Here is a 21402-nt window from a genome sequence, read left to right as displayed (position 1 = left end):
AGCCCGGGATGATAAAATCTTTGCTCGATAAAAGCCTATGAAATTAAATAAAAATAAGTCTAATTTAAATTAAAAATACAAATTACATACAAACACAAATTTATATATAATTTAAAGCCTATGAAATTAAATACAAATCTTCATATGAATACAAACTCTTAACTTTTTATTTTAATTAAGGGTTAAAGTGCAAAAATAACGTTTTGGGTCAGAAATAATTTTACCTCTAACGTCTAAAATGGTGGAATTTTATCCCTAACATTGATAAATTGGATAAATTTGAGAAATAATTCATAATATGGATGCAGTTCCTAATTTTTAAATATGGATGCATACTTTAGTTTTATTTTTTTTATTAAACCATATATACTTTAATAAACTATCATTTTTTGACTTTTATCTAATTTATAGATAATGATAAACTATAAATAATAATAACAATAATAAATGATAGATAAATGATAGATAAATAATAATAATAATTATATAATGATAATATAATAAATAATGATAAATTACTGAATACTGAAACTGAATGCTGAAACTAAATGCTGAACTGAACTGAACTGAACTGAACTGAACTGAATTGAACTGAACTAAACTGAATTGAACTAAACTGAACTGAATTAAACTGAACTGAATTAAACTGAACTGAACTGATTGTTACTGAAATTAAGTGATAAAGAACAGGGCCTAAAAGCAAAAGTGATCAATAAGGGGTTAATGTGTTATTATTATAATTAATTAGTGTTCAGTTTTTTCCATTACAATTTGTAAGGGGTTTTAATTTAGGTATTAAAATAGAAAATAAAGGGGTTTTAAATTAGACTGAATTAATAAGGGGAATTTTTGGTAAAATTTATTAAAAAAATGTTTTGCTTTTTAATTAAATAGTATTAGAATTTAGGCTTATTAGAAGTATTGAGAATTTACTTTTAATAAGTGTATCTTATACCCTTGTTAAATTTTGCTTGCTAATACCCATTTTTCTTGTAGTGTTAACCTAACTATAAATATTTATTCAACCTGATTGAAAAACTTCTAAATTTTTCATATATGAAATAACGGATTTAACGCATGCTCTGATACCACTGAAGGAAAATAGGCTAACGTATAGCAGCGGAAATATAAAAATTTTAACCTATTTCCATTAACCCCAAGATCCGTTAATCGTTATTTCATATAAAGAGTGATAAAAGAAATACCTTTCAGAAGTTCTATCTACCGTTGCAAACGAATTGCCCACAACTCTTACTTCGAGTTCCCGAGCACAAAACAAAACAATGGAAGATCAAGTTAGAATCAATCGTTTATAACAACCAAAGTAGATTATCTCTAATTAATCAACACAAGATCAAGGATAAAGAGAAAGAGATGAAAATCAATTGAACGGAAGGAAGCGGTAGAAAATCTCATCCTCGAGCTAGGGGTCGAAATTCTCTCTCTTGATTGCTAGGGTTGGATTTCGAAAATCCCTATAGGGGGTATTTATAATCTCTTACATCTAATCCTAAGTTAGATAGAATTAGGTTATTGAAATAAGAATTTAATTCGGAATAGAATTCTTAATTATTATCCATTAATATATCTAAATATAAAGATAATAATAATAACCTTATTGGATAATAATAGGAGTAATATAATCTAATTAAAACTCCTAATTTATTTATCCTTTAATTAATTTAATTCATAATCCTAATCTAATTAGGATTGATAAAATCAAACGAATTATTTATGTATTAATATACATAAATCGCCCCCTTAGTAATTGGGCCTTATTGGGCCCAATTGAGCTTCCGTCAATTAATTAACATTTGTCTCTCTTTTGGGTTCCAAGTCTTATGTGTGACCCATTAGGTTCTTATCGCTTCTAGCCGTATGCAACTATTAAATTAATTTTCAAAGAATTATATTTAATATTTTGCATAACGGAATGATGTACAAAGTATGTGATTAGCAAGTCCGTAATCATTCCCCCAGAGCTATAAGAAGACAGGTTGATTCTGTCGTTGACCTTTCCGTATTAGTTACGGTATAATTCGATCCTTTATCAACTACGTCCTTGAACTGAATCTTATGACTATGGATAATGTCAAGTCACATATAGCAAGACGTTCGTTTTACTTGTTCTGGCCGATTCAACTCCAATTAGATAGGTTAAGAGAAATCTGCATTTCAATCTTAAGCTATCACCTTGCAAGGATTTAGAGTCAAGTCTTCCACAAGCGATCCATGGACATATCTCCCATTTATCGGGAGTGATAAATGCTCAATCCAATGTATAACGATCCCGCAATTACTTCTTGTGATACCCAACGTCTGCTATTCACACCCCAGAGTCATCTCTGTTAAGGATCGTGTTACAACAGGATCAAAGCGTCACATTCTGTAATCCAGAATACCAATTAACATTCCTTTGAGTCTGAGGATTATTTATACCTATTAATACCAATGAGATGAACAGGTGACAAGGATGAATCTACCCATCCTGTTATCTCAAGTCGGGTCCCCAATCCTAATGAGCTACTTTTCATTGGATCCACGTAACTGTCCAGATATCTGTATATGTGAAGCTTGTGAGATCAGCTTTCTGTCGGGACAGAAGACATTGTTACATGCAAGTCTCAACAGTGATATGTCAATCCTAAACATATTACTTGACTTGGGGTGGTTTTAAGTTTATTAGTTTATTATAAAGTTTCGTCTCACTTTATGCTTGTATGAACACTTTATAATAACTTTAAACAAACTTACGGATTTCCTTTTATTAGACTTTATTTAGTTCTTAAAAGGAATTGCCTTTATATAGTTATAAAACATATATCTTATTAAAACAAATGATATAAATAACACTTACATTAAATTTGTATCCCAAAACAATTGTCTTATAGGACACTAAACCCCAACAATTTGATCATGCGCAAACACTTTAAAGATGGAGTTAATACCAAAAATTGATTTCCACTACCCTACATGCCAAGTTGAAGGGTGAATTTGACCCTTTATTCTTAAAATTACATTAGTCGTAGATCTGAACATCAATTGTACCATACATGTCTAATGTTCGTTTCTGGCAAAAGGTTCTTTTACATGAACAATTAATAAAGACTTTGCCATTAAGTTTGAGGACTTACATATAGTTCCATTTATGAAAGTTTTAACAGAGACACCAAGATAATGAAATTGAAATAGAAAATTCTAGGAGATAAGTGGGGTTGATAATCATAATATGATTAATATTATCATGATTTTTTTCATCATTATTATTATTCATTATTTCCTCACTTCATCATCTCTTCTTTTATGAGAATTCTGCACAACTTGCACATTTCAAAATTAATTCCATAATTAAAACTAACTCATCATCTTCTACCTTGTCACAACAAAATGGGGATTGAAGTTGAATTCATTTCCAAAGAATTAATCAAGCCATCATCTCGTACACCACATCATCTCCGTAAACTCAAATTCTCATTCATTGATCAAAGTGAATTCCCAGTTTCCATGCCTATAGTTCTCTTCTATGAAAAATCCAACATTCCCAACCATGAATTATGCAACCTTTTAAAACAATCTTTATCAAAGGCCTTAACCATATTCTACCCTCTTGCCGGCCGTATTAACAACAACTCCTACGCGGATTGCAACGATGAAGGTGCTCTCTTTATCCAAACCAAAGCTAACTGCAACCTCTCAGATATTCTTCAAAACAGAAACCAATACTATGATCACAGTGAAAAATTCATCACTTTACAACCTCATAAAGGTATACATCAGTATGGATCTTTGTTTCAGATTACCTACTTCAACTGTGGCGGATTAGGCGTTTCATTCGCGATGCCACATATGCTTGGTGATGCTTTATCAATGTTCATATTCCTCAACAGTTGGGCTGCGGTTGCTAGAGGAAATATAGTTGAAATTCCTCCCTTTGGTTCATCTTCCATCTTTCCACCTAGAAACATATCTGGATTTGATCTCACGCAATGGGTCTTCAAGAAAAATGTTGTGACTAAGTCATTTGTGTTCGATGCTTTCACAATATCCGCTCTTAGAGATAAATATAGTGCTAATGGTGAAAAGGTGTCTCGTGTGCTGGCTTTAACTGTTTTCATATTGAGTCGGATAATAGCCGCAACTAATAATAACAGGTGTGTGGTGATGAATGCGGTGAACTTTCGACAATTATTGGATCCGCCAGTCTCAAAACATTCATTTGGGAATTTTATATGGACGGCTCCAACAGTGATTGATAGCACTGATGAATATTATGAAATTGCGAGAAAGATAAAAGATTCTAATGAAAGTGTGAATGCAGGGTCTCTAAGGAAAATTAAGGATGGAGAGTTGAATTTCTCTAAGGAAACATTTATGGAATCTATAAAAGGAAATATAGTTAGGTTGAATTTCAGTAGTTTGTGCCATTTTCCTATGTATGAAGCTGATTTCGGATGGGGACAGCCGGAATGGGTAGCCACATCAATGATGTTTCTTGACAATTTTATAATGCTTGCTGACACTAAAGAAGGGCAAGGAATAGAGGCATGGATTAGCTTGACAGAGGAAGACATGACTAAATTTGAGAATGATAAACAACTTCTTTCTCATTTATCTTCCAATCTAAATGGGAATAGAGGCTTGAATTCACGATTATGAACAAGCATATCCATCTTTTGTTGTTTCATAGATTTGTTTGCTTTGTGGCTTGATTCACTCTTTCAGTATACGTGTGTTGCATGCCATTTAATTGGTCTTTCATATAGTAATTTTTCTTGGGGTTTGTTGCATGTTAATTAAATAAAAATAAATTTTTGTATATTCACTAATATTTAATGTTGTCATGCTCCGCACAAAATATTACTAGTTAACTAACTTTTCCAAAAAGAAAAATTAGTCGGGGTGAGTTTGACAAGAAAAAAAGCTATGTCGCAGCCTAGCAGATTGTTGTTGCACGAGCAAATTGTTGCCCCCATTGAAGTTGTTTGAATTGTCAGTTAAGGAAGTATTGCGTGTAGTGCGACATACTGATGCTAGAACACTATATAACAATATATAAATTTTAGGATAAATAATTACAAACTCCTTATGTTTTTACTTAACACGTTAATAAGTCCACCATGTTATTATAAGGTCCTTAAGTTTTATCTTAATCAATTCCTTAGTCCTTCCATTTGTATTTGTAAATGAAAGTCCAAAATTGCCCTTAGTTATATACATAAAAAAAATTATATTTTAGTTTCAAATTTAATCTAATTAATTTTAATGAAGTTTTTGAATTACATATACACCGAAATTAATATACTTGAAAAAATATATTATTAATTTTCTTAAATTGTAATTATTTTTTTCTCCATTTTTAATATAATATCTTTAAACTAACATTAAATTTTATTATAATTTTTTTAAAAATCATATATTTTTTTCTTAATTTGTAAAATTTATTAGATTTGTAAAAACTTTTTACAATGATAGTCTTACTCCTATTTTAATAATTTTTGAAATATTTTTCATTCATTTTTTTAGTCAATAAATTTTACGTATTAAATTAAAGTTCTATAATTATATAAAAATTAATAAATCAATTACTTTATATTGGAGTTTATATTGGAGAGATTGTGATTATGTAGGAAAAAAGATAAAAAAAATAAAATAGAAAAAATAGAAAATTTTATTATTAAAACATAAAGTAAAGGGTAATTTTGGTATTTTAAAATTTATTTAGTATAGTTTGACAATTGACCCAATCATAAGGACTAAGGAGTTAACAAAAACAAAAACTGAGGGACTATATAATTATTTCTAAAAACATAGGGACTAAGTAGTATATTAGGTAAAAACATAGGGACCTTATAATTATTTACTCTAAATTTTAAGATGATTCTTCCTTAGCTTTCCATTAACAATAATACAGATATATACAATCAAAACCTAGTCGATCCTACTAGGAGTATTTTCCTAAATGAAGTCTAACTGTAACACCCTGGTCCAATACCATGTAGATATTGTCCGCTCTGGCCCAAATCCAACACCTTAGGTCTCACGGCTTTAAAACGCGTCTGCATGTATTGGATTCTCATCTTACTAATAAGCCACAATCACTCTCTCCATTTCCGATGTGAGATTCAGTTCATTCCTGCCCTCATCGTCATCCCTTAGGGCCGCTCCTTGCTCAGGCCTTCTACTCCGGCGCCACCCTCTCCAGACCGGGTCGTTACACTGACTCTATGCGTAAGTAGTACAAATGAACTAGAAAATATATTTACTTAACGGTGAAGGATTCTAATCTTCAACAGGCAACGGGTAAAAAATTGATTTGGACTTTACCCTACTACCTTTAAAAAAAATAAAAATTAATTTAAACTTTGTTTTACCAGAACATCACCATGATGAAATTTGGTGAAACCGCATTTATTTAGTATGTGATACACTTAATCCTTTCCAACTAAAGAAGGATTGAATCACTCAAGTACAATTATAATCAAAATATAAGGAGACTTGGTTGGGATAAAAGTTGTGGAAAATACTCTAGGCTAATCAAATAAGTGGATTGCTATTTATCGCCCCCAAATTACTTATCATTGCTTCCTTTTGGACATTTTTGTCATTTTCATTTTTTAAACTCAAAAACTGAAATTCTCTCAAATTTCTTCGAAATTCAAAAACCCGAACAACATTCACGGAACTTAAACACGGTAAAGGAAAAAGACTAATAATTCCCCGGATAAGTATTTTTATTTGAAAATTGAATCGAAAACACGAGTTTCATCTCCGGATTCGGAAAAAAAATTCATCGAAAATGTACTAAACAGGTGATCCACCCGTTTACGCCTAGAAAGAAACGGATAGTGCATCCGTTTCTAACTAGGCAGAATGGTGTGAATGACCCGTTTAGTACATTTTCGATGAATTTTTTTATATATTGATTAAATCGGTTAGTTTTTGCAGACGAATTTCAATTAGTGTAAATAGGAACTGTAGTTATTTGATTTCCTCGACGTTTTCGGGTCCATTTTTCATAAATCTAATTTTTGGCTCGAGAGAGAAGATATTAAGTTTTTTAATGGAAAAATGAAAAGCGCAAGAGGGAGTGGTGATAAGTAATTTGGGGGCGATGAATAGCAAAACCCATCAAATAATTGTCTAGAGATCTTTTACTCAAGTAAATGCATTATTTGTTAAACTTTACAGAATTTCAAATGCCCCAACTTGCCTTTAATCATTATTTCTCACTCTTATTTGTTCTCTTGCCAACCTAATTAGTTAGATTAGTTGATTAGGATTAGTTTTTATGTCACATTTGTATCCTTAATTTTAGTTATTATACCCTAACATTAGGTTACCTTATAGTTATTTATTGATTGGTTAGTTAATTGAGTATTATGGATATAGTTTGGAAGCAAATGTCATGCTTTAAGTGTAAAATTAAAAGTTTAGAGTAAGTTTTTAAATAAGTTAAATTTTAGAGGGACCAAAAGAAATATTTTTCCTTATTGGGAAAATAAATCTCAGATATTAAGAAGATAATTTTTTGTTTCAATGAGCACAATCTGATTAATTCCCCTAAAAAAAATACCATCTCCATCTTCTCCTTCCTTGTTCTTCATTCATCCTAAATCTGCCCAGCTCAATGATGTTTGATATCTGAAGATAGAACAGTCTGATCGAGCTAATGTTTTTACAGTAGATTCTAGACATCCTAATGCACATTTTGGGTGGTGTGGTTTGGATTTGGAATTTTCTATCATGGGTTCGACCTAGTCAGATTTGATGTTTAATGTGTTTTGCTCTCAATTATGGCTAAGGTAAGTAACTATCAACAACCCTTTTGAGTTTTTTTATGTATATATATATATGTATATACAACTCTATATTTTCCATAAACTTAAATTTTTATTGAGGTTTTTGCTATGCATTTGATTAATTGGGTTTTTTTATGATTTAGTTTTTAACATGAGTTTAAAGTTAAGTTCAAGTATTTATATATGTATTTGCATGCAAATTTCAGCCTATACAGTAAAACCTCGATAAATGCATATCCTTGGGACCGGAAAAAAATATTCATTAAGCGAGATTATTTATTTATCGATAAATGAATAAATTATTCATTTATCGATAAATCAATATTTATTATTTTATAGATAATTTTTCATTGTAAAATACATACATTGTATGTGGCAAGAAAAATCAAAAGACATCAATTAAAGTATTATAGAGTCAATAATGAACAATGATGATGGAAATGATCCAGAGCCAGATGATAGTTGCGTTGTCGCAAATGTATCGTTAAAAGAGACCTTTCAAGCAATGATCACTTTAAGCAACTACTTGCTACAAAATGAGCAAAATATACCCAAAGTTGTGTTTGCATTACAAAAAGTTAAGGATGGTGTTCATTTTGGTTTAGGTGGAAAGAAAAAACAATCAACTATAGATGCATTTTTTCAGAAGAAATAACTTCTAGTTGATTGATTGAAAGGTTTTGGTGTGTGTATATATATATATATGTATATATATATATGTTATGTAATTCAATAATTATTAATTTATATTTTCATTGGGCCTTTAAGGATTTAAATATTTTTATTACTTAATGCATTTAGCGAGATTATTACTTTAGTCCATTGGCCCAAGTTGGGACTGAAAGAATTTATTATATAAACGAGGTTATTACTTTATCGAATATTCATTTATCGAGGTTTAACTGTAATATACATATTTTGTGCTATGTTTTGATGAAATTTAATATATTTTGATTAATAGTTGTGTAAGATTTGATATTTTGAAGAATAGAATTAAAGAAAAGTGTATTGAGAAATTTTATTGAAATTGATTTATGAATAAAAGTATATGTATATCTTAAGTGATTTTTGATAACATCCAAATATTATTTACGGGACTGAAAGAGCAATTGACCAAACGACCGCGTATTAAGACGGTCGGGAAAGCTATGACGTATCAAGCAAGTCACCTGGATGCCGGATCACATAGATTCCTCCATACGCTATCCGTAGTCAAACATACGGGAGACCTGCCATCTCGCCTCGATCCGCCCCCCTGAACGGCTGGGCCGATTCCCGATAAAGGCAACTAATAACCCATTAATGAGCTAACGGTCATGCTTGAATAAGATCAGTAACCGCCATTAATGAGGCATTGATGGAGACTTCCTAGTTACCGATAGTTACAACTACATGACTATAAATAGCTTGCATCCCAAGCTATTGAGGTACACATTCATGCTCTCCTTAACCCTTCTTTATGCATACAGTTTATCCTACTACATTATACTAACTTTAGCATCGGAGCTTCCCCCCGCCGATCCCAACGGCGCCCCCCGCAGGGAATATCACCGATCAAGAATTCACCACTAGTCATCAATTGGTGCGGTGATCGTGGAAGTTCTAATCCAAAAAAGGACTTAGTTCACAATCACAAAAATGGCAAGTGGAGGGTCAAATCCCTCAACTAGAACAACAACACCATCAATACCAATTTCAGTCAATAATCCCCAAGCGAGCGCCGGCCGTATTGATCTTGATGCACCGATTATTCATGATGAAAAAGAAATGTCGCTAGATTCTTTCATGGAAGTTTGTGCAGGACCAGTGGGAAACATCTATGGACCAATTATGGCGGATTGATTGAGGGCCTATCTGGAGAATCCCGTTGTAGGTGGACCCACAACAGGGACTGTCCCCCCTCTGAACCGCCACCCGCCTAGGCCGAGTACATCAGCATGGCAAGCCGCTTTTTTCAGGCCAGGAGCTCATCTCGACTCGGCATTCTTGCTCTCTCAACCTACGGATTATGTGGTCACCAACCTAGAGCTAGCAAGTGCCCTACCAACAAATAGAAGATTATTTGAGGACGTTCCAAAAGGAAGTCGGAGGAATAATCAGGCTCCCCCAAGGAATACGGCGAATCTAGGAATCACTATTGGCGGACCTCGAATCCCTCTGGTGCAAACTGGAATGCAGGCTGGTCAAAGGCCAACTAGTGAGGCCGCGGTCATCCGTAAGGCGGACGTATTGATCGCAGACACAAAAGGCGGACCAGATCTAATGAGCAAAGACGATCTAGATCTTGTTCCCACCGTAGGCACCGAGCTAGATCACCCCGTCAGGGAAGGTCACCACCACCCCCGGAGCAAGAAGGGGGGGGGGGGGGACGCCGAGCTGGATCACCTCGCCAAGAGATACCGCATCCGCCACCAGAGCAAAGAGGAGGCGGACATCCACCACCAAGAGGACGAGGAAGAGGTGGAAGAAGATCACCATCAGATCCTTCATCAAGATCTAGCTCCTCCTCCTCTCAACGGAGTAGATCCCATAATAGGAGACGCCCGAGAATGGATCCCAATTTCGTGGCCGAGCAGATCCGGGCGGAAATACATAGGCAGAATGAAGAGAATGCAAGACACAATCCTTTTGCCAATAGAGAATCGCCCTTCACAAGGCAGATCGAAGATGTGGAAACTGATAGGCAATCCAAAATTCCAAACATACTAGCTATTCAGGGGATGACAATCCTGAGGCCAATGCAAGGAAGTACCGTATGTTGCTTGCGATTAACGGCGCTAGTGAAGCAGTCTTGTGCCGAATGTTCATAACCACACTGAAAGGACCGGCATATGATTGGTTCCAATCTCTCCCACTGGGGTCAATTGGTAGCTGGGATCAGTTGAGTAGCAAGCTCTGTGCAAAGTTCGCAGGGAGCATTCCGCCCGTTGTTTCATCGCGAAAGCTCTTTGAGTTAAAGCAAAAGGAGGATGAGTCTCTCAGAGATTATGTCAATAAGTTTAATAAGTTATGCATCTGGGTGGTGGATGTGGATGTCTCCACGGCTGTTGAGGCAGTGATAAAAAATACAACTTGCAAAAGTTTACAAGAGGATCTGATCAGGCGCAAGCCTAGGACCACTGCAGAATTGATGGAAAGATGCAAGGATTTTATGGAAGTCGATGATATCTAAAGAGAATCTGCTTCTCCTTCTAAAAAAGGGAAAGGCGAATCCCGAAGGAGAGATAAGGAGAAAGAAAAACTCCCCGATTCATCCTCCAGAAGCAGATGGAGGGGTTCTAGGAACAAATCGGCGTATACACCATCGTTCACACCATTAAACACCTCCAAAAGTGAAGTACTGATGTGGCTAGAAAATAGCCAACACAAGCGGAGCATTTCATACCCCGAACCAAAAGGGGGGAATACACCAATACGAGGAGAAACGCCAAAAATTATTGCAAATATCACAGGAGAAATGGCCATGAAACAGACACATGCTGGGAACTGGCCAGGGAGATTGAAAGGCTTATTGAGAGAGGAAAGTTGGATAGGTTCGTCTAGAATGACAAGAAGGGAGATGATGATAAGCCAAGAGATGATCCAAAAAAGAAGACTAAAGGTGTTATTAACATCATCGCTGGCAAACCAGGATATCAGCCCTCAGTCAAAAAATCCAAAACTACTGCCCTTAATAGAGCATCACTCAATCGCCCATTCGCAGACATTGGTCCTGCGATTCCTCCATATGCAGATGCTCTCGTTATCACCATGATGGTAGAAGGTTGGGAGATGAAGCGAGTAATGATAGACACAGGCAATTCATGCAACGTCATCACCAGAGGAGCTTTCACCAAACTTAAAGTTGATCTGATCCAAATAGAGACCACCATCGTGGACATTTTGGGAGTAACAAGCCATACGATTCAAACAAAGGGGCAAGTAACTTTGGAATGTGAGTTGGCGGATGACGATCAAGCATGGATTGGAGATCTTGAGTTCTCCATTATGGATGGACAATTGGCATACAACATCATCTTGGGGACGCCCTTTTATCTCAGAAGTGGCGGCTCTAATATCGATACGCCACTTGGCGATGTACATCCCTACGGCCAATGGAGGAGTAATGATCAGTGCGAATCAGAAAGTGGCTCAAGCGACATACTCTGCATCTTTATCAATTCGCCCACAATCTAAGGATGAGGAAGAAGATGAGCTTGTTACAGCCGCCCTTGGAGATACAGAAATGTTCCTCATTGCGGATGGAAAGCCAGTATGGATCGCCAAAGGATTGAAAGCTAAAATTAAGGATGATGTCACGAAGGTCCTCCTTGAGTCCAAAGACATGTTTGCATGGAAGGACGAGATCCTTATAGGAGTTAGCCCGGACGTGATCACCCACAAGCTGAATATCGCTGAAGATGCGGTTCCCGTGGCTCAAAAAAGAAGGAATCATGGTCCGAAGAGACAGAAAGTGATCGAGGAAGAGATATCTAAACTGAAAAAAGCAGACGCCATTGAGGAAGTTATTTATACGCAATGGCTGGCGAACATGGTTCTGGTTAAGAAGGCAGGCGAATCGTATCGCATGTGTATTGACTTCACAGATCTTAATAAGGCATGTCCCAAGGACAACTACCCCTTGCCTTGCATTGACATCTTAGTTGATGGAACTGCGGGACATGGCATATATTCCTTTACAGATGTGAAATCAAGCTATCATCAGATCCCCATGGAGCCATCTGACAGGATCAAAACTTCCTTTGTAACCCACCAGGCAACCTATTGCTTTAAGGTTATGCATTTTGGGCTCAAGAATGCTGGAGCGACCTACTAGCGGATGATGAACAAGATATTCGAAGGAAAGAAAGGTAATAACTTCTCGGTGTATGTGGATGATATGATCATCAAAAGCACCACAATGGAAAAGCATGCTGAGGACATAAAGGAAGTCTTGGGAGTCCTTCGACATCACAACATCAAGCTGAACCCAGAGAAGTGTACTTTCGGGGCAACTTACGGAAAGTTCTTGGGATATATGATCAGTTAGAAAGGAGTGGGCCCTAATCCAGACAAGATCAAGGCTGTATTTAATATGAAAGCACCGTAAAATGTTAAAGAAGTGCAACGCCTCAACGGGCGGATCATAGCACTTGGCAGATTCATCTCATGCTCTGCTCGAAGATGTCAGCCATTCTATGAGGTGATTAAGAAGAAGAAAGCGTTTGAATGGAACGAAGATTGCAAATTAGCCTTCGAAGGAATCAAGCGTTTCCTCACAGAACCGCCTTTAATGAGACGACCCCTTGAATGTGAGGATCTATACATGTATGTTTCTGTCACTGATAAAGCGGTTTGCACTGTCATGATCAGGGAAGAAGGTGGCCAATAATATCCAATCTACTATGTAAGCAAAGTCCTAAAGGATGCAGAAACTCGGTATTCCAGATTGGATAAGATGGCGCTAGCCGTGGTCACTACCTCGATTCGCCTTAGACCCTATTTTCAGGCTCACACAGTCATCGTCTGCACCAACATACCTATGAAGAAGGTACTACAGAGGCCAGAAACTTCAGGGAGGTTAATGGAATGGTCCATCCGCCTAGGCAAATTCGACGTCCGCTATGAAGGCAGATTCGCCTTGAAAAGCCAAGTCTTGGCAGACTTTGTGAACGAATTCACTGAAGAAGGTATTAATCCCCCTAAGCCAAAGTTGGAGGAATGGACGATGCACACCGATGGGGCTTCATCAGCAGCAGGCACTGGGATAGGTGTAGTAATCAAGGGGCCTCGCTACATCAAGTTAGAGTTCCCCGCAACAAACAACGCTGCAGAATATGAGGCCTTGATACTCGGACTACGCCTGTTAAGGGAGATTACACCAGAACGAGTTGTGATCTACAGTGACTCCAAACTTATGGTCAACTAGGTGATCAAAAACTTTGATGTGAAAGATGAAACCCTGGTCAAATATGTTGAAGAGGCCAAAAAGCTATTGACCCACTTGGAAACCAAAGAAACAAAATAGGAATTGGTCCATGTACAGAAGCGGGTCACCTGGCTAAGTTGGCTTCTAGCAAGGATTAATGGGCGGATCTACAATGCCCATTCAAAGTGAAAACCAGACCAGCATTCACCTCTGAAGTCATAGTTCTTCTTACATCCGCCGTAGGTGACTAGAGATCGCTAATCCAGCAGTATCTTACAGATGGATCTTTGCCTCAACATAAAGAAGAAGCTAGGCGGACGGTGAGAAAAGCAGCACATTTCTCCATGATAAACGATCACCTGTACCGAAAATCTTTTAGCCAGCCTTGGCTGAAGTGTGTTACAACAGAAGAGGGACAGGAGATCATCAGGGAGTTACATGAGGGCGCATGTGGAGCCCACAAAGCATCCGCCACCATTCTCAAAAAGTCCAGGCTATCTGGATTCTATTGGCCTACTGCGGAACTTGATGCTCAGAAGTTGGTGGAGTCCTGTCACAACTTCCAGGTTCATGCAAATGAATCCCATATGGTCAAACATCTACAAAAGCCTATCATCAAAGTATGACCATTCGCCACATGGGGTATTGACATTGTCGGTCCTTTTCCTTCCACAAAGAAACAGAGAAAATACATCGTAGTAGCTGTTGATCACTTTACAAAGTGGGTAGAGGCTGAAGTTGTTTCCACCATAATTGCAGAGCGAATGGTAGAGTTTGTAAGGGACAATATTGTTGGAAGATTCGGAGTCCCCCACACAATTATCACCGATAATGGAACGCAGTTCAATTGTGGGGAGTTCAGGTCAATTTGCGAGAATCAAAGCATCCAGAATAGATTCGCCTTGGTATATTACCCACAATCAAATGGAATGACCAAAGTCACCAACCGAATGATTGTGAAAGGCATAAAGAAGAGATTAGGTGAGCATAACAAGAAGTGGGCGGATCAGTTGATGAACGTCTTGTGGGCATACAGAACCACTCCTCGAACTGCCACAGGTGAAACGCCATTTGCCCTCACCTATGGAGTAGAAGCTTTTATTCCCATAGAAGTTCAAATCCCAAGTGATAGAGTCATATTCTATTGTGAGGACCAGAATGATAAGAGGTTAAGGGAAAGTCTTGATCAACTAGAGGCAAAAAGGGAGAAGGCGTATGTCCGAATCGCCGCTTACAAGCAAAGGATGGCAGCCTATCACGATAGAAACGCCAAGCTCGTGGATCTAAATCAAGGAGATTTGGTGCTCCGGAAAGCTAACAAAATTCAATCCATAGAGGGCAAAGGAAAACTGAGAGTCATATGGATAGGGCCATACAAAATAGTCACCAAGATTGGACGCGCCACTTTCAAGATTCAAGACATGGAGGGAAACACACTACCATGGACGTGGAATATCCAGAACCTCCGCAAATACTTTACCAGAGAGTAAAATGTAGTCAAAGGTCTTGAGTACTCGTTTTCCTTTAGTAAGGTTTTATCATATGTGGTTTTTCTTATTAAAGGTTTTAACGAGGCTCACATAAAGGACCAAGTTGCTGTAATAAGGTGAATAGCCTCTAAACTTAACAAAGGTTATGAAAGATTCGCTTTGTCGCTTTGAAGGCTTATGGAGGGATCGGAAGACCCGAGGAGCAAGGGTTACCCCAAGATTAGAATCTAAGAAACTATCTAACGCCATGTCTAACCAGCCGTTTGGATGCAGCTGACTGACAGTGATCCCAAAGAAGTCAAAGATATCTCCCATCACTCGAGGAAGAGGAAGATGGAAGCCCCTTTCGACGTGGCTTCTATACATAGAAAGAAATTCCCTAGGAGGACAGGCGGGTCGCTGGTGGGCATCCACCAATATGATCTCATAGTTCTTCATCCACGGATAACGATCCGCCAAATTGGCAAGATCCGTGGGACTCATACGAGATGAAGTGATCTCCGCACTAGGCCCCTTTTTTCTAATCGGGGTCGAAAAAGAAGCCTCCATCCTGGAAACGATTCTAAAATTTACCACTAGAGCAACAGGGGCTGCAGTGGCGGAAGAATTCTGGGTTTCTGGAAACCCAAAACAACGATTCTTACGCTCCCTCACGACACTGTGCAATTTCGACAAATCGCAACTCGGAGTACTCTCAGACGAGTTCGTACTCTCAGAGGAATCTAAACTAAGTGAATAAACAGTGGAAGTGGTTAAATTGAAGAGCTCAGTAGTAGAACTGGAAGAAGAACTCACAAAAACAAGACGGCAGCTAAACGAACGGAATGTAAAAACCAACTTACATGAAAATTCGAAAGCTTCAGATACTCGAAGTTCTTAACACAGGGAGAGCTCTGGAAAAATGCAGGTGAGAATCAAAAGCTTTAGCAAATGACAAAGTAAAACGGAAGAGAGAGAAAAAAGGAGTTTTAGAAGAAAGGCACCACTTATCTCGAGCGGTGTGTCCCTGACACCTATCCCTCGGTGGATGGCCGGGGACAAAGCAGCCACTAGTGGAAAAATGTTCATTTGCATCGCTGTATTTGCATCGGCCCCTTTTGATACGCGATGCAAATAACACATTTGCATCGGCCCTTTACTAAGGGCCGATGCAATTGTCATTAGATACAGTATTTGCATCGGCCCCTTAGTAGGGACCGATGCAAATACGTTTGGTATTTACATCGACCATTGCTAAAGACCGATGCAAAAGCCCATTCACGTGTTTGCATCAGTCGCCTTTAAGTGGCCGATGCAAATGCTTATGTTATTTGCATCGGCCCCTTATTAAGAACCGATGCAAAAGACCGCTTACATATCTACGTCGGCCAATACTGTAATCATTTGCATCGGCCTTTTTCTAGCCCGATGCAAATGAAACATTACATTTTCCCCATCAGTCGAGTCTTCTTCTTGTCAACAGGAATCGTTGACGGCGCTAGAAAGGGATAACCCTAGACCCATTTACGCTTTGTCTTCGTTGGTGTTTGTTCCTCTTCCACCACACCTCTGTTTCTTTAATTCATTTTAATCTCCGCTAACCCGTTTCATACTTATCTTCTATGAAACCAAATCTTTCCCTTCGCCATATCTCAATTGGGTTTCCTTCGTCAAAGAGTTCTTTTTCTCTTTGCGCCATTCCTTTTCCTCCTTAAATCTGGTCACGCTCGGTTGACTTGTCTTTCTTGTGGTGTTTTTGAATCAGGTATGGGGTTTGATTTGCTGGAATTCGTTTTTGTTATGTTTGGGATTCAATTGTTTGTTTTTGTTTTCCTGTATCAGTGATCTGACTGCGTTTCTTTTAATCTATTGGTATTGGTTTTTGTTTTTGTTTCGTTATTGAGGATGGTGATGTTTGTTTGATAGCTAGACGTGGCCTCAGAGAGCTGCATTGATGGCTTACTCACCGAGATGGTTTCTTCATACTGCAATCGCCTCGACGCTAACAAGCCTAAGCTCGCCGGCCGTCGTATCGAAGCTAATGGCTATCAGGTCGGCCAATCTTAAACATCTTTCAAATCCTTTAATTCCCTAATTTTTCCGATCTTGTTGATTTCATAGTCCCGTTTAGTTTTTAGTAATATTTATTCTATTTTCTTTAGATTGGATCTTTAAATCTAAATTCTAATTTTGAGGTGTTGTTTGGTTATTGTGAAAGTCTAGAAAAGAATAAAAAATTTAGGTTTGAGGAATGGATTAACAGAGATTTACTTTCTCAGGTATACTATGGAGCGACCAAGGTTTAGTGACCATTTAGAGGCAATAAAGTTCATATGTAAAGACTTTTGGCCTGAGCTTTTCAAGAAGTAGATAGACAACTTGAAGACGAATCATCAGGTAAGTTTGCCATTCAATTCTTAATTGGATCTAAAAATATTTATGGAGATCATAATCTCGCTTATGTTTTTCTTACAGGGCACCTTTGTATTGCAAGATAATAAATTTGGATGGCTTGCTCGCATGTCAGTTGATCCATCGATCGAAGATATATGAGTATCACAAGATCCTTCTGCCATTGGCGAAAGTAAGGTTGCCCAAGCAATGAGCATGCATCTCTATTTTCTTAGGATGGTGGTTTTGGTTTGACTGAATAACAAGCAGAGACTGAATACTCCTTTTTTGAGAACTAACATAGCGTTTTGCTTGATTGAATTTGCTGCAGACATTTCAAAATAAAAGACTTGCTCATGCTGTTAAAGAGAGCACTCTGGACAGTCTAATAACAGAGCTTCTACTTTGGCTGTTGGATGAAAGGGTTCCTCATATGGGCGACGACAGCCAACTATTGAAAGCATTGAATGTGCTTATGCTTAAAATTTTGGTGATGGTTTAACTGACATGCTTCTTTTCTTATCAAGTTTAAGATATGTTTTACTTCCTACCTTATAAGTGGTTGTACATATAGGATAATGCTGATCGAACTTCATCCTTTGGTGTCCTGATTAATCTCTTAAGTCCACTGGATCCCTCAAGATGGCCTTCACCCGTGTCAAGTGAGACATTTGCCATCAGAAATCAGAAGTTCTCTGATCTTGTTGTCAAATGCCTGATTAAACTCACCAAGGTAATTTTAGTTGCTTCTTTGAGCCTTGCCTGCTTGCTTGAGAGATATGGTACAGTTGGTGGTCTTACGTGAAATGGATAATTATCCTATGGAGTCTGATGCCAGATTACATTTGTTGTTAGTAGCTGTCATAGAAATTCACAGAAAGTTGTTCCCTAATAGCACACGATTTGGATTATTGATGTCATGGTGGCATTAACGGTTATTATATGGTTTACTCATCTTTATCGTTACCAAAGGAATGAGCTGATAAGAGAGAGGACCAAACGAAACGAGAACGGAAACATTAAAATTCTTTAAGGAACTAGCTATTGTTGTTTACCTTAAGTGTCTCAAATTGTCAAAGTGCATCAATGGTTTACTGGACTTCTTGTTAATGATACATGAATTTTCAGGCTCTGAATGGGCGTTAAGCTTGCCTAGAGCTTGAATGAAGGCAGATTGAGATTGCATATACTGTTTAAAATATGTTGTATCATTTTTAGGTACTGGCAGAAGAGTATAATTTTTTCCCTAAGAAATACTAGTCTTAGTTGAACCATTTCCTAATATTGTTCTCTTCTATTGTATCAATAATTTAGAAGTGTAGAAAAGAGTAGAATTTCATCTTTTAGGGGAGCGTCCTTCAGTTTCCGTAGCACCCGTGTTCACCAATGTGTGAATTATCCAAGCATATATTCTTGAATTTCTTCAAGAGTGGTCGCAAGGTGGGGAAATTTTGAAACAATTACATGCATGACTGTCACCACTGATTCTGCACAATTGTCAATCCAAAATAGAAGAAAGATAGAGGAGAGGCAAGGCAAGATTTGAGATAAGTGCTCAATTGTTCCCTGTCAGTGAGGAATTCCTCCACATCTGCAACCTGTGTGGAGTTGGGGATAGTTGCTATAGGAAGTTGAGGAATTTGACCATAGAGGGCTTGATTGGGACTCATTCTGATAGAGCTATGATAACTGTTATTATACCAGTATTCTGTGTTTTCTTAGACATTGGCTTTTGATTTGGGTTTGTGTTTTCTCTATATCTTCATTTTAATCTTTATTGCTCAAGTGAACGAGGTGCTTATGTATAGATTATTCATTAGAAAAAGACTAACCAGCTTTTAGCAAGATTGTACTGTTCAATATTTTTAATATATTATTCTTACTCTCTTGGTATTTGAAATTCCAATGTTAAGTTATGCTGAATTTCCACCAAGTAAATGCTCTGCCCAATTGCAACTTTATGAAAATCTAAATGCTCTAATTACCAACTTTATATACTTTTCGTGCTACTAGCATCAAAATTATTGTGGGCGAGTATGTCTCAAGTAATGTGGAAATGCTTAGTGCTTTATTTGATTTCTTTTTCAGCATGCTACACTTTCATTGTGTAATATTTTGTGACTAAGCTGTGTAATCTTTTGTTGAATAAAGTGTGTTGCCATCGACAATCATAATAATGTCTCTTAGGTATGAAACTCAGGATGATTTTACAACGTTGTTTCTATTGCACATGTTCATTTTTCAATTTTCATTTGTCTTTTGCTAGTGGGGTGTTATATGGTCGAGGGATTATAGTTATAAGATGAGAGGTATGAACTCAGCATGTTCATTTCATCAATGAACTCGGGATGATTTTCAATATTGTTTCTATTTGCACATGTTCATTTTTCAATTTTCATTTTTTGATGTTAGTTGTCATTTCTAATTTATCAAGATACTTTTAATTGTGTGTATGCTAAACAAGCTTGAGTATTTACGTGTTAGGTTCTTAAAAGAAGCACACCTTATTCCGATGATGAGATAAATATCGTTAGAGATATTTGGGCGGCGTATTTTATAACCAATGCGCCAATTTAAGATTCGGTGAGATATTATGTATTGTTGCTTCCATTTATTATGTTTTATTTCGGATTGGCTTTGCTTATATTAATTGTTTTTGTTTCATGATTTTTGATTGACACAGGTCGTAGGATTTTGCTGCAATTTGAAGGGTTGATTGTGCATTTCGTGTTTTTGTTTCACGTTAAAGTTAGAATGAAGTCATTTTCCTTTTTGTAAATTCGTAGGATTTTGCTACACTAGAATGAAGTGTTTTTGTTTTTTTGTACCAAAAACTTGGAAACAAATGGTAACCTTTTTATTCTTATTAAACTGTTAATTTGTATGCAATATATTGATTTAGTATATTTTTTCTTCAAATTGAACAAATCTGAATGCAGGATAATAAAATGCAGGATATTAAAATTAAATTCTGGAAAAATAAATAAATTTATTTGTACAAATAAATTCATTATTTGCATCGGCCCTTAAATATGGCTAATGCAAATAATACAGTCATTTGCATCGACCCTTAAATATGGCCGATGCAAATGTTATATCATTTGCATCGGCCCTTGAAAAGACCGATGCAAATAAAGAATCATTTGCATCGGCCGTTGTAAGGGGCCGATGCAAATGATTGTGTCATTTAACGTGGTTGACATATCATTTGCATCGGCCCCTTACAAAGGGCCGATGCAATAGAGGTGGCCATTTGCGTCGGCCTCTTTAAGGGGCCGATGCAAATGACCACCTCATTTGCATCGGCCAGCAGCCGATGCAATTGCATTTGCGTCGAGGGCTTTTGCATCGCGTTGCGGCCGATGCAAAAGGCCCTAAACGGCCGATGCAAATGGCCCTTTTTCCACTAGTGAGCCATCAATGCGATGCCTATTGACGGCATGCCAGGAAGGCCAAAAGCCCTAAAGGACTTTAGCGGCACTTAGGGGGGGCTTTTGATAACATCCAGATATTATTTACAGGACTAAAAGAGCAATTGATCAAACGACCGCGTATTAAGACGGTCAGAAAAGCTATGACGTATCAAGCAAGTCACCTGGATGGCGGATCACATAGATTCCTCCATACGTGTTGGAAATTAGGCTAAGGTATAGTAGCGGAAATATAAAAAATTTAGCCTACTTCCTTTTAACCATAGGATCCGTTAATCGTTATTTCATATAAAGAGGGATAAGAAGAAATACCTTTCGATGATCAATCTACCGTTGCAAACGAAGTGCCCACAACTTCAAAAGAGATGGAAACTGTTTACCAATCTGCCCCTATCCGAAACAGA

The 21402-nt window shown here is 37.2% G+C and overlaps 1 long non-coding RNA gene across 1 annotated transcript; it reads left to right on the top strand.

The window, feature by feature from the left end:
* The first annotated feature begins 17544 nt into the window (after positions 1-17544).
* On the top strand, positions 17545-20408 carry LOC136230743 (uncharacterized). The gene is made up of 6 exons (XR_010689516.1): positions 17545-17573; positions 17652-17760; positions 17899-18057; positions 18142-18300; positions 20052-20150; positions 20251-20408. It is a non-coding gene; the product is annotated as an uncharacterized lncRNA (long non-coding RNA).
* The last annotated feature ends 994 nt before the right edge of the window (positions 20409-21402 follow it).

Source organism: Euphorbia lathyris, chromosome 5, assembly GCF_963576675.1.
Source record: "Euphorbia lathyris chromosome 5, ddEupLath1.1, whole genome shotgun sequence".
Classification (NCBI taxonomy): domain Eukaryota; kingdom Viridiplantae; phylum Streptophyta; class Magnoliopsida; order Malpighiales; family Euphorbiaceae; genus Euphorbia; species Euphorbia lathyris.
Note: the sequence above shows the minus strand (reverse complement) of the source record. Positions and strands in the feature narration are given on the sequence as shown.